We start from the raw sequence: 14,407 nt of genomic DNA, 5'->3' as shown, positions 1-14,407 counted from the left end.
TCAGGATATGTACTACTATTGCCAGCTTACAATCCCAGCTTTGTCTCTGTAGCCTACAACATTAAAACTAGTGAAATGTCCTTTTGTGTCTACCATGAGGGACAGGCCATGAAAAGTCTTAATGAGGTACAGGTATGTAATTTTCTCCTGCACACTACTTCAATAACTGTGTTCCATCCAGCATACTAAGAACTGTGGTTGTTTTGCGACAGTTGTCCGGGACAAAATAAGAACAACACACTAATCAAATTCTTAATGGCAATAAGCGCTCAGAAATATTTCTTCAACATCATACTTTTCTTAATCAGAGATCTGTGCTCTTGTGATTAACATATTGTTCAAAATAATGTTGTTCAACAAATTGCAGTAAGGTTATTTTATGAGTTCGGTATAAATACATTTAAACATGTTTATGTATCAGTAACCTAATAATTATGATGCAGGATTGAAGTTAATTTGCAGAACAACTTAAGTCCTGAAGATAATTCAATATCTTGCATATAAAAAATTATATTGTAACAATATATGGTTCAGCGAGGCCAAAAACAGTTTTCTTTAATTTTCTCAAAACTACTTCTAGGGACTTCAGTCGTTTTGCAAATTCACCATTCATATATATGACAAAAATATTGACAATGAATACGTCTATAAGTTCGGTTCAGAACTAGGATGTCATCCCAGAAAGTCGACCGACGCATTTTCAGACCAGTTTTGTTGCGGCTATAATTTATCAACTACATGAAATATTCCAATGAAGTTAACGCCGATCGACAGACAAAAGATCAGTGTATCCAACGTGACCTTGAGTTGGAGTGGACGATGTCATCTAGCGCGATACGCCGGAGGAGAAAGTTGAGGCACGAACTGTCGGGACGCGGCAGCTGAGGCAGTGCAAGTCGATAATGCGAAGCGATAGAATGTTTACAGTGGTATCAAACGATTTGTACTGAACCAGGCTACAAGCTCCATTGTGGAATAAACAGCAGTCAGGATGAATTGAAAAAATTCACGAGTGAATTTGGTTGAAGAGAGAAAATTCACATGTCGAGGCATACGCAATATAAATGGGAGTGGACGTATAAGAAACGGGTAGCTAACAATAGAGCATGATGGTTCCTATGGCAATCGAAGTGTTTACTCTTAATGCATACAAGATGGCTACTCCCAAGAATTGCAGGACAGCAAAGATATACCAAGTTTTTAGGGTACAATTTCCAAGGAGGAGGTGTTGATTATCACTGCTGTAATTCACCTAAACAGAACATTATGTATATCTGCGACGTATTCACGCAATAAAACTTGTGGATAGAGTTTACGCCTATTACCGGCACACCATCAATCGAACAGCTACATTTTTGGTTTTCGGTGCTAGAGAGAATGCTCAACTCCTGGCGATTCTCACAGTATTTTAAAGTGAGGAAAAAACCGAAAAAATAATATGAACAAAGTAAATAAAGAGTGACATAATGGGGTGAAGGTACAACTATTTTCTCTGAAAACAATTAATGTATTATTTGAAGTTAAAAATATATTTTTTATATTTTACACAATCAGAATTAAATTGCTTGTAGTGAACGAGCGAGCTTAAAAGGAGAGACTTCTCTAAAATCAAACAACTGATCATTCATCCCGATGGACCGTGTTCGATGTCCTTCCTAATAGTGATGGAATTTTTTGTGGACAAATATGTTTCGTTAGGTATTTCCATGCAGAAATTCTGCGTCATCATATGTACTTTGGTACATCGTAATAATACACGATATGCGAAAAATAATCACTTAGTGATTTAAGACGGCGCTTATTCCGTCGGATCCCGGCCACTTAGTCACTCATAACGAGCGTACCCCTGCACATATACGGACATTGTGCCACTGTCATACATCTATGACGCAGTGCATGAGGGTAGGCCACTAGAGGGAACCCAAGAGGTGGAACTTAAACTCAGAGGATTCAATCCGACATCGGGATGGGAATCCGGTGTGGCTTAGTGGATAGAGCGTCAGCACGTAGAGCTGAAAACCCGGGTTCAATTCCCGGTGCCGGAGAGAATTTTTCTCTGTTCCACTCATCTTTCATCAAATAATTTAAAGTTCTATCTCTCAGTGGAGAATCGACCCAGGGACGCTGAGTAAAAAATATGTTTTATGTGCTTAGTTCAACTGTATTCAAAAGCAAGACAACACAGCAAACTAGGACGACCATGGATCGCTGCACTGTAACAAAAATCTGGTACACATCTGTAGGCCTGTGTGATCTTTTGTCACAGCGCCATTGTGCTCACCTAGATCTCTTAAAGGATCATGATCGATAATATTGTGGCGTATTTGTCTGAAGGTCACCCAGAAAACATGAGCACCCCAAAAGCACAGTTTATAATATGGACTTCGTTCACCACAGATTAAACATAATTTTGTCTACATTCGAAGAAATGAATTAAATGTTTCAATGTGAGCCAAGAAAATTACATAAAAAACCATATGTATTGAACTGCAATTTATTATCATGACTTAGGCTAGATCAATATATGTGTGTATGTAGGATATGTATGTATGTATGTATGTATGTATGTATGTATGTATGTAAGTATGCATGCATGTATGTATGTAGACTATGTATGTACAGGTACGGAAATCAAATTTGGAACTCCCTTATTGTATAAGCTTCGCTTACAACGCATTGCACATGTGCAGTAAACAAGAGCCCCCTGTATATATATGCTACTTATGGACAGTCATGTGAAATTGTTGCCTACATACAGGTGCACTCCCATCAAGATCCGCTCCAAATTTTAATTTCGTATCTGTAGGCCTACGTATGTATGTGCGCATGGACAAAATGCATGAGCATGAAGGAAATTCCTCAAGTTTTGATAACATAAGAAAAAAAATTGAACTGATAATGCACAATAAAATTATAAACCTCTATAAATATGTTACAAACGTGCTGAACAATGGGGGTGAAATTATACAAAAAACTAAACTGCAATGATCAATTATTTATATCTTAATTGGTATTCCATTTCTATTTTAATTGGATCATTATATAAATTGAGCCTGCCATATTCAACAAAATAGTCAGGACCATCACAGCAAATGGTGTGGAAAATTAGCGTATGAAATCGAGGACTAATTGAAAACCGACGGCAACTGAAATACATTTTTTGGTAAGTCGGTAATGATAGGATTAAAAATGGGTGTATTAAAAAGGAAGTAAACGCACGAAACTTAATGAGAAACTTCATTTAAGAAAAAGTATTGGAATTAGCCTATATGGATTGGACATGATAAAGGAATAACGACAGAATTTTGGAATAAATGTCATCTGGAAGAATAGCAAGAGAAAATACTTGCAACATTCTAACACAAGGAATTCGAAAATTCAATGAGTAAAAGAGGTTCAGGAGACCAACAGTTGGTTAGTAAGAAAAAAACGCGGAAAATAATTAGGTCCAAATAGTTTGTGGAGAAAGTTGGGCACTGGATGTTAAAAATACATTATAAAACTGTAAATTTGTAAAGAATATGTTTTTGTTTTCATAGAAATAAACAGGTGACCTTCTTGCCAAAAATGGAGCTTCCATATTTTATTTCAAATCAAAATTAGCGCCATATGAATCTGTCAAAATAATTATATATATATATATATATATATATATATATATATAACAGTAAGGCACTCAAATGAAAACCGGCTGAAACAAACATCTGAGAATATGAAATAGCAAATATTATATAGAGATCGCAATCTCATACCGCAAGCCCCAAGAAAATCATCAGTTGCCGCCTTCATGCCACACACAAATCAAGACTGTCTTGAAAACACCTTAAAAATTGGCATTTTACTCTCAGCTAACTGCAACTTATGTAACAGCGAAGTCGAGATGGATGCATCACACCTGGAAGTCTGCAAAACAGTAGCTGCTGAAACCTCCATTGTCGTCAAATATTGAAGAACTACACTGTTAATGACTTAAATACTGAAACAGCACATTATCAACCAACCAACCACATTTATACGGAATTCTATTGTTAAAACCAAACAAATTTTTGTGAACAATATGCATGCATAGACCTAATTATGAAATGAGTAGACTGAAAAATACAGAAAATATAAAAAATGGCTTGAATCTTGAAGAATGATTGGCGATCAGGTAAAAGGTAAAATTAGTAATAATTGTTATTGGATTCGGAACAAATTACAGAGCGTAGGGGAGGGTTGGGTAGTATCGGACATCGGGTAATATCGGACAGTGCGTTTCTTTCATCTACCAACAGATTGTAATACCTGAATGACATGGTTACGTTTCTGTATGCGACATCACAGAAACGTAACCATGTCATTCAGGTACTATCATCTGGTGGAAGATGAAAGAAACTCACTGTCCGATATTACCCGATGTCCGATACTACTCAACTTTCCCCTAATGCGTGTGTGTAAAGAAGAAAATGTTACACTTTCCGCTCTAAACGAAATAACATTCTAACAGCTCGGCTAAGGAAATGTAAGAAACGATTATCGGGGCTATTTTTATGAGCACACAAAGCTAATAGCACATCCAATATTTCCTGACACAAAGCCATAGGCCTATTCAACGGGAACGTGCTCGCGAACACCCTGTAGGAAGCGCTCGTCGTCATTACGGGGATAAACGCTGGCTGAGATCAATCCGTCACTTTAACGCGGCGGCACGCTCCCTGCATATTCATCCCCTCTTTTTGCCCCCCGGAATTTTGATTTACGGCCCCCCCTCCGAGCTGCCATGGTGTATAAGGTCATACGGCTCCTTGCATAAATAGCCGCTACCACACCCTCCATGTACGGTATAGGTTGGCTTACACACTAATAGTAGTAATTCCTATTATTGTTACGTTGGCTTCTTTGCAGATTACATGTTGAAGATCTACAGTATACATACTCACAATAAAGCTTCATCAATTGCACGTACATACATAAATGTATATACGAGTATTTTCAAATTTATTGCTCTGGAAGAAAAAGAGTGTGACAGTCATCAAACTTATAAATAATATTTTATCATCTATTGTGAAGTCAGAACATCAAGATTGTGAATCTTGATGACTACCAACTATCATTATCATTATTACTATGGCGAATATTATTACTGTTACTATTATGACAATTATTTTATTATTATCTTCTTCTTTCTTCTTCTGCCTGATAAGTGTTAGGCCACAAAAGGCCTGTTACGGTCTTACATAAAATTTTCACGCCATCTCTTAGCAGGACGACCCACAGATCTTTGGCCATGTGGTACATAATCATAAATTGCCTTTGGGAGTCTACTATTATACATTCTTTCCAAGACTGATATTGAACAATGTAACCTAAAACTGGTCGAGTTTTAGTTCCTTTAAAATTTCACAATTTCTTTTCAGATCCCATTTAGTATAGGCAGCTGTTCTTCGCATCAATCTCATTTCACAAGCAGTTATTCTGCTTTCCTCACTGTCCATGCTTTGCTGCCATAGCTGAGCATCGGTCGTGCCAATGTGTTGTAGAGAAGTATGCGGGTGTGTTTCTGAACCAAGGATGGTTTCATCACACTATTTATAATGCCCATAGCTCTTCTGTATTTATTAATTTTCTGTGATATGTCCAATTCTTCAAAAATGGAAAGATTGTAACCTAAATATGGGAAGCTATTACATCTTTCTAATGTTTTATTATCGAGACAAATTTTACTTTGTATTGGGTATTTCCCACAGAATGCCATAATTTTTGTTTTATCTGTTGAAATATCTATATTGTATGTGGCTGCTACTTGCTGATATTATTATTATTATTATTATTATTATCATTATCATTATTATTATTATTGTGATCATATTCACCGTAATGTTCGTCATGATGTAAAATGTACAGCTGAAAATCCGGTGTGTCGGATTTGATACTCAATATAAATCGAAAATTTATTTTCCCTCAACACAAACATGTTATTTTAAGTGGTACTTAGGGCCCTATTCAGGAACGTCACATTTAATAGCATGGTTGAGGAAAGCCATTGATTTTAATTCCGAATATGTTCAGTCAATTTAAGAGAGTAGTATATTATGATAATAAATGATTGAAAGAATTTTAATTTCGTCTCTTAAATGTTCAGAAATTTGATCCGAACAAATGTAACTTTTCGTTCTGCAAAGAAATTTTACAATGTAATATTTTGTTCGGATTAAATTTCTGCATAGACTATTTAAACGACAAAACTAAAACTTTTTCAATCATTTATTATATTAATACACTGCTCTCTTAAACTGATGAGCATATTGAGAATTATATCAATGAGTCTCACGAAACACTCTATGAAATGTTTCATACAAAATAATTTTTATCTCGAAAAGGAAGCAGAAACGAGCAAAATTGTATATATATTTTTTTATTTGAAATATCTCAAAGAATAATCCTCTGAAATTAATGACATTACTTATGGTTCACTTTGTATATAGGTTGGTGCGTAGATGGATAAATGCAGTGGTACACAGATAAACTGCAGTCATATTTATTATTTTAATGTACCAAAGTACATATGATATTTCCATGCAGATATTCTGCGTCATCATACGATGAAAGAGTAATGGAACGGAGAAAAATTCTCTCCGGCGCCGGGATTTGAACCCGGGTTTTCAGCTCTACGTGCTGATGCTTTATCCACTAAGCCACACCGGATACCCACCCCGGCGTCGGGCAGAATCGTCTCAGATTAAGTTCAAACTCTTGGGTTCCCTCTAGTGGCCGCCCTCTGCACTACGTCATAGATGTCTATGAACGTAGGACTAAGTCCACACATGTGCTGAGGTGCACTCGTTATGAGTGACTAGTTGGCCGGGATCCGACGGAATAAGCGCCGTCTTACATCACGAAGTGATTTACGCATATCATATATATTATTTTAATGTACCGAAGTACATATGATATTTCCATGCAGATATTCTGTGGCGGCCACTAGAGGGAACCCAAGAGTTGGAACTTAATCTGAGACGATTCTGTCCGACGCCGGGGTGGGTATCCGGTGTGGCTTAGTGGATAAAGCATCAGCACGTAGAGCTGAAAACCCGGGTTCAAATCCCGGCGCCGCAGAGAATTTTTCTCCGTTCCATTACTCTTTCATCGTATGTAGTCACATTGGTACGAAGGTAAAAAAGGTAGATAGATGGGTTAGTGCAAAGGTTAGTAGACTAATTTGTAAGTGGATATAATAATTTAGTAGATAAGTTCGCGTAGGGTAAAGGTTGGTAAATTGTGGTAGTTCATTTTGAGAATTTATTAAACTTCACTGAGCGAGAGAAGGGCCGATTTTGTGCAGAAACTTGCCCACAAACATTCCCTTAATACGTTGACGCAAACAACCGATCTTCCCCTCGCAACTTATGATGGAGAGACATTTCACTATTTAAAATATCGGGATAGGCTGATGAGTAATTTCAAATCCATCAGAAGGATGCTAAGACATTATACAGTTTTGTTACTTATTTCCAGACTATACGGGGGACGAGGTTCAGTCTTCTCCTCCCCCCAGCCTACTGCTTTCTATCACCCCTCGCCTTGCAATGCGGGCTGCGTTTCATACGACGTCACCTATGTTGACGTTCTGCCGACCCCCTAACATAAATTATTCGCATCTGATAACATCACATTACAATGATAGAGAAATGATCAAAACCTGGAAAGAAAACTGAATTACTCGAATAAACCTTCCCTCACAGTCGCTATTTCCATTAGAAATCTCAAATTCTCTCCTAAAGATCGAACCGAAATCTCGTGGACCCTAAATGCGATAGGTTAATGACGTGACGAAGTCTTAAAGTAAGTGAATAACGCAGATGTTGGCAACATCGATCACACCCGAGTGTCAGTTCTTCTCCAACGAGTCCATTGCTTTCCGATAGCCGCTCTAATGGGGTTCCCCCAGATGATGAGGCACGTGACCTGGGTTCCATCGCGCCTACGTGCGCGCCGACGCAGCCCGCATGTCCAATCTGTCTCACATTGTACGTAGCCAGTTTATTTCCACACATTTTTATGGCGAAATTCTCACCAAGTCGTAAAAATCTTAACGGAATCGACTGAAGGACAGGTGTTGCCATCTGCAGTAAAATTGTTATTTTACTCGATTACATTAAATCACAGAGGTGAGCCAGATGTGACGTCCATGTCCAACTTGTTGGCTGTTACATGTATGTTATTGTTCATTTAATGGCTCAGCAAGCATGTGCTGACATTTTGTTTTCTTTTTTTTTACTATTGGAAGTATTATTTATTTTCCACTTTATTTATTGCGTGAGTTATACAGTATAGAAGGAAACTTATTACATACCACTTCACATAGGTTCCTAGAGGTATTAAGAACAAGAAGTATTCATTCATTTAGTGTTCTGTCCAAGGGCAGGCCTTTCAGCAAACCCAGCATTCTTCAATATTTCCTATTTTTTGCCTTCCTCTTTGTCTTCTCGTATGATCTATATATCTGAATGTCGTCTTCATCTGATATCTTCTTCTGCCCCGACCTCTTCTTCCGTTTACCATTCCTTCCAGTGCATCCTTCAGAAGACAGTTTCTTCTCAGCCAGAGACCCAACCGATCCCTTTTCCTCTTCCTGATCAGCTTCAGCATCATTCTTCCTTCATCCACTCTTTCCTACACAGCTTCATTTCTTATTCTGTCTGTCCACTTCACGCGTTCCATTCTTCTCCATATCCAAATTTCAAATGCCTCTATTCGCTTCTCATAACTTCGTCGTAATGTCCATAGAATGCCACACTCCATACAAAGCACTTCACTAGTCTCTTCCTTAAACTACGGAAAAAAACTCGAGAAATAATATAAGATGAAGAAAAACACATTTATGCAAATCTGGCTATCAGGTATAGCTTCCTATGAAGCAGATTTAAATAATTTCAAGGGAAAAATTGTTCCGGGGCCGAGTATCGATCCCGGTGCCCTTCCCTTAGCGCACGACTGCTCTACCGACAGAACTACCCAGGATCTACACCCAACGCCGTCTCTATAAGTTGGATTTCTGGTGCCTTGTCAGCCCATTTGAGTTGTGTCGATATAAAGGGAAACGTTGAGACGGTATCGCGTGTAGCTCCTGGATAGCTCAGTCGGTAGAGCATTCGTTCTAAGCTAAGGGTCTCGAGATCGATATCCGACCCCAGAACAATTTTTTTCCTGAAATTATTCAAAAACACATTTACTAACATACAACTTATTTCTGCTAGAAGTTAATTAATGATAACGGACTGAAGAGCACACAGAATAGAGATGAATGTATTTTTTACGGAAACTACTTAAAACGAACCGTTATGGCAAAGAAAATACCCTAAGTTTAATAAAGATTTGTTGATACGCGTTGTGGTTGAAACTCCACAAATTTATTTCCATTGATCTTTTTTCTGAGATAAATACTTTCCTCGTATAAGAATGATGTCTCTATAGAAGACTCCATAGTGTGAGTATCTACATCAGCCTAATTAGTTAGCATTAGGGACAGTTGATTTATATTATTTGTAAAATAAGCGTTTATTATGTTACTACCAATATTGTCCATATGCATTTTTCACTCCAAATTAGATTGAGGATATATAACCAAAAGTCTAACAGAAGTTCCCTGATCAAAGATCGATTAAAACTAAACTTCATGCTGTCTTATTGTTATTAAGGCTCAAATTGTTGTAATTACACCATTCTTTGCCTTTACATGATACAGCTTCAAGTTGAGCAAAATCATCAGTAAGAGGGTAATAGCTGAGACATCTATCTTGTATACTGAATGGGAGATCATTAATATAAATATATATGTATATGAATGTGTTAATTTTGTTTATATATATATATATATATATATATATATATATGTATATTTATCATTAATCTAACATGCAATAGAGCAAAACAGGCTGCAATAAAAGGAAATACTACTAGGCCTACTATTAATAATAGGCCTAATAGTAATAATCACAATAATAATAGCTATAATATCACTGTTTCATATCATATTTGTTTTTATGTAACTTTCCTTTTTTATGTCTTGTCTGTGTATTTGATATAATATGTCTATGTCTCATGTGTTGAATATGCATTTGTATGTCATGTCTATTTCATGTCATTTTTATGTCATATACGTCCTTAAAAGTAATATGTAGGTATATTTCTACCAAATGCTTACTTATTATTATTATTATTATTATTATATTATTATTACTATTATTTATAAGTAACAAGTCTGTGTGCGATATGTCCTGGGAAAGTACTGTATGTAATATGTCTGCATTTCATATATTGTGTATCTATTTCTATACATTATATCTATTTTATCTTATATCTTTGTATTTGATAATATAAATATGATTTTTATTGGCATACACATTTAATGTAATATGTGTATTTTATGTCATAATTATGTATACATTTTATGTCACTATTTGTACAGGGCTATAATATGCATGATTTAATTACAGCCCTAATATACAGTACCATCGGGTAAAATAGGGTTCTATAAACTTGGAAATTCAATAATAATAATACTAATATAAATAATAGAAAGCACTGGTCCCAATACAGTAGATTAAAAAAAGTGGATTGGAAGACGAGGAAGAAGAGAAAAGAGAAAGAGCAAAAATAAGAAGCAAGGGAGGGAAGGAATATATGTACAGAAGAAAGAAGGAAGGACGAAAGAAGATAATGGACAGTAACGAGTGAAAGATGGAATAAAATGAGCGGGAAGAATAGAAACGAGGAAAGAACTATAACGAAAAAGAAGAAATACGAAATAAAGATGAGGAGAAGAAGAAGAAGAATATACAGATAGAAGAAAAAGAGATAAAGCAGGAAGATGGGAAAAATGAAGACAACGTGAATCACAGGGAGGAGAGGACGGATGAGTAAGGAGATGGTAAAGAGAAAGAAGCAGAAAAAAGGTAATGAGGAGGATGGAGAGGTAGAAAACGCGAGATGAACGAAGAGGAAAGAAATAAACAAAACGAAGAAGAAAAATAAAGAACAATGGAAAAGAGTGAAAGAGAGATGGGGCGGAAAAGTGGAATGAAGAGGATGATTGTGAAGGAATTGAAGTTGACAAGAGTCAGTGGATTTATGAAAAGGAAGGGGAAAATGGTGAACAAATAGATGAGAAATGAGAGCGAAAACCATTATTTTTGCATTGAATTGTTATTTATTTGTATGTGTAGTCTTGTATTTGTCTATTTAAGCTACTCTACTTGATTGAGCATCATTTATGCCAAGTGATTGATTTTAATATTGACTATCGTATTATCCATTACCTGTATGTATACTTTTTTTACGTCTCTTGCTTATACTTTTACTCATCCAATTCACTTTATCGTCTCGTGTTTAGTATTAAATCACTTGCGAATATTTAACATTAATTTCGTATGTGAATTCGTGTTTTCTAGTCGGATGCTTCGTGTTTGTATTTATACAACGTAATTGCACGCTGTAATTACGAGTTATTGCTCTGGTACACTCTCAATCGCTAAGACACAAATGTAACGCTGCATAAAAGTCATGGTCGTGGATTCAAATCTTGGATGGGTTATGGATTGTCTGTTCGTTAAGAATTTGTTTTACTGTGTTATCTCCGTTGGAGACCCGGCGTCGTATCGACTTCATGCTATACACCAGCGGTGACCAAAGCGGGTGTCGTGATTACATCGTGTAATCACAGACATTCAAACGGGTACGAGGAGTTTCCTGTGCATTGCTGTGTGTTTCATTCACGTACTGAAGGCAAGCAGTGGCGGTATCATGTCGCTCTACAAACTCTGTCTCTACAAGCAGTAAGAGGTGGTTTCGTGAAGAATGAGAAGGAGAACTTCTTTGTTGTTTATTTTATTTTTTTTATTCTATTGGGTTATTTTACGACGCTGTATCAACATCTAGGTTATTTAGCGTCTGAATGAAATGAAGGTGATAATGCCGGTGAAATGAATCCGGGGTCCAGCACCGAAAGTTGGGTTGAGGGAAAACCCCGGAAAAAACCTCAACCAGGTAACTTGCCCCGACCGGGATTCGAACCCGGGCCACCTGGTTTCGCGGCCAGACGCGCTGACCGTTACTCCACAGGTGTGGACTCTTTGTTGTTCTGTCGGACAAAATGTAATATGTTTACTTTGCTCAACGGTTCAATTAGGAGTATATAGAAATATTAATTGCCAAGCTGAATAATGTATTATTATTATTATTATTATTATTATTATTATTATTATTACTGACTACTAAGTATATGTTTCTATAATTTATTCTTCTGTACGTGCATGAATATTTATATTTTTAGATCTTCTCCCTAGAAGGATAAAATTATTAGGTTTTACCTCAATTTTAATCTTCTTAATCTTTAGATGATGGTAACTATTTATTAGTTATTCATTTACTAATAATATTGTAGAAAAACTGATTCAATATTATGTGCCAACGAATTGTTAAACGCCAGGAATTGATATGTCTTAAATTATAGCCAGGAAGAGAAAGATGAGATAAATAAATCTAAGGAAGTCAGCTACCTAATGGGGTTTTAAATATCTCGTATTCTAAAGCCTTTTAACACAACAGAATTTCTCAAAAGAGTAATGATTAAAATAGCTTAAATAACTTGTCCATAAGAAGTTTTTAATTTTGAAAAACTACGAATTTATCGACCAAGTATCCAGAGAAATATTTAGAAAATTCCTGATTATATTCAAGAGGAAGGTTGAAAAAAGAAGCAAGAAAAATCGTATATTATTCACTGGCTTTTGACGACAGCAGTGACAGTACTGATACAGGAAAGCTTGAGATTTTTATCCGCGGGATTGATCAAGATGTTAGTACAGGAACCACCACTGGTTGTAGTTTTCATGCCAAGTACCTTTCCTCCGTCTCCTTACTTCGTAGGCTGTCTGTCACATGTAATCACTGCAGTTCGAGCCTTGGTCACCGCTGCTATACACACTCTAACACACAGCATCTGTCATCTCCAAATATAATTTCGAAATGCTGGTGAGTGAAAGAAAAGGCCTGACAGCCTTAACTCTGCCAGGGAAAGTAAAACTATTATTATTACTATTTTATTATTATTATTATTATTTTTCCTTGATTAATAATAATAACAATAATAATAATACTTATTAAAATTATTGTTATTATTATTATTATTATTATTACTATTATTATTAAAGAAAAAATTAACGTTGCGGAAAATTACAATCTAAGTTTAATCTCATTTATAAGCCTGTGCACTAGAGCTTTAAAATAGAGTCACAGCGGCTGACAAGGCTCATTAAATATTATGTGATGTAGGCCTATTTGTAATATAATAAGGTAAGACAGTCCCATACATACCATGAGTCACATGGGGGCACGCAGACAGAGCTCCACGCATTCTTTGGCCTTGGCACTAGAATGAAGTGGTGTCATCGGCACCACGCTCCGAACGCCCTTTTACCACCGGGAAGGGCTCAGTACTCAATTTAATAAGTGGCTGAGGGAACCTCGCGGCCGTTCTGAAAGTTTGATCACGAGAAAATCCCGTCACCGCACGAGATTGAACCCCGGTCCTTTCAGTCCGTAGTGAGCTGCCCTACCAACTGAGGTAACCGCAAACCATTTTTATTATATAAGACGGTATTTTAAAGGGAATACATTTTGAAAATTTAATGGTTTTTCACCATATTTAACCATTCTCTTCCCATAGAATAACATAGGCTATGAGAAGCACAAAGGAAGGAAAACGCATTTACTCTATATGGGACGTGAATAAATCTTCATTTACTGTAGTGAATCGAATCTGATTCCACCACATTTTTAGCAATAAACTCTACTCCTTGGGCCTCATAAGAGAACGGATGATTTTCATCACATATTGCTTTCGGTTTAAAAATTATTACTACTCCAAATTTGATGTGTACGAAGGCACACTGACATATCTTCAGGCTCAAGATATGGTGCGATCCTACTTTGGAGATATGATGGAAGAAACAAAAGAAATTGCTATTTCTATGTCTCCAATACCAATTCCTGAAACGTATCGTGAAATATAAAAGACCGCCTTCTTATCTACCTTACAAGTGGTTCTAAAAGACAGTGCAAAACAAAAGAGGGTCTTGAGACGAGGGATGAGACCGGAGCCAGAAAAAACACGCAATAAATGTAATTTCCTGAAATCAAAGAAAGAAAATAAGTTCTGAAAACCCCCCATATCCTTCCTTGTAATGTCTTGAGGGGGATCATATAATTCGGAATTGATGCTTCTAGGAATACGAAATGTTTATCTGAAGACAAGACCGGAAAGATTGAAATCGCGCGCCATTTCGATCATGTACAGTTCTTTCAGCAAGTCTGTAGACATTTTACTTCTGAGAAGCGTTTATAGGAGTTGGAAGTTTTGCAGTGTCAA

This window comes from Periplaneta americana, chromosome 15 (assembly GCF_040183065.1).
Source record: "Periplaneta americana isolate PAMFEO1 chromosome 15, P.americana_PAMFEO1_priV1, whole genome shotgun sequence".
NCBI lineage: Eukaryota > Metazoa > Arthropoda > Insecta > Blattodea > Blattidae > Periplaneta > Periplaneta americana.
The sequence above is the reverse complement of the archived record's forward strand: the minus strand, read 5'-3'. Positions refer to the sequence as shown.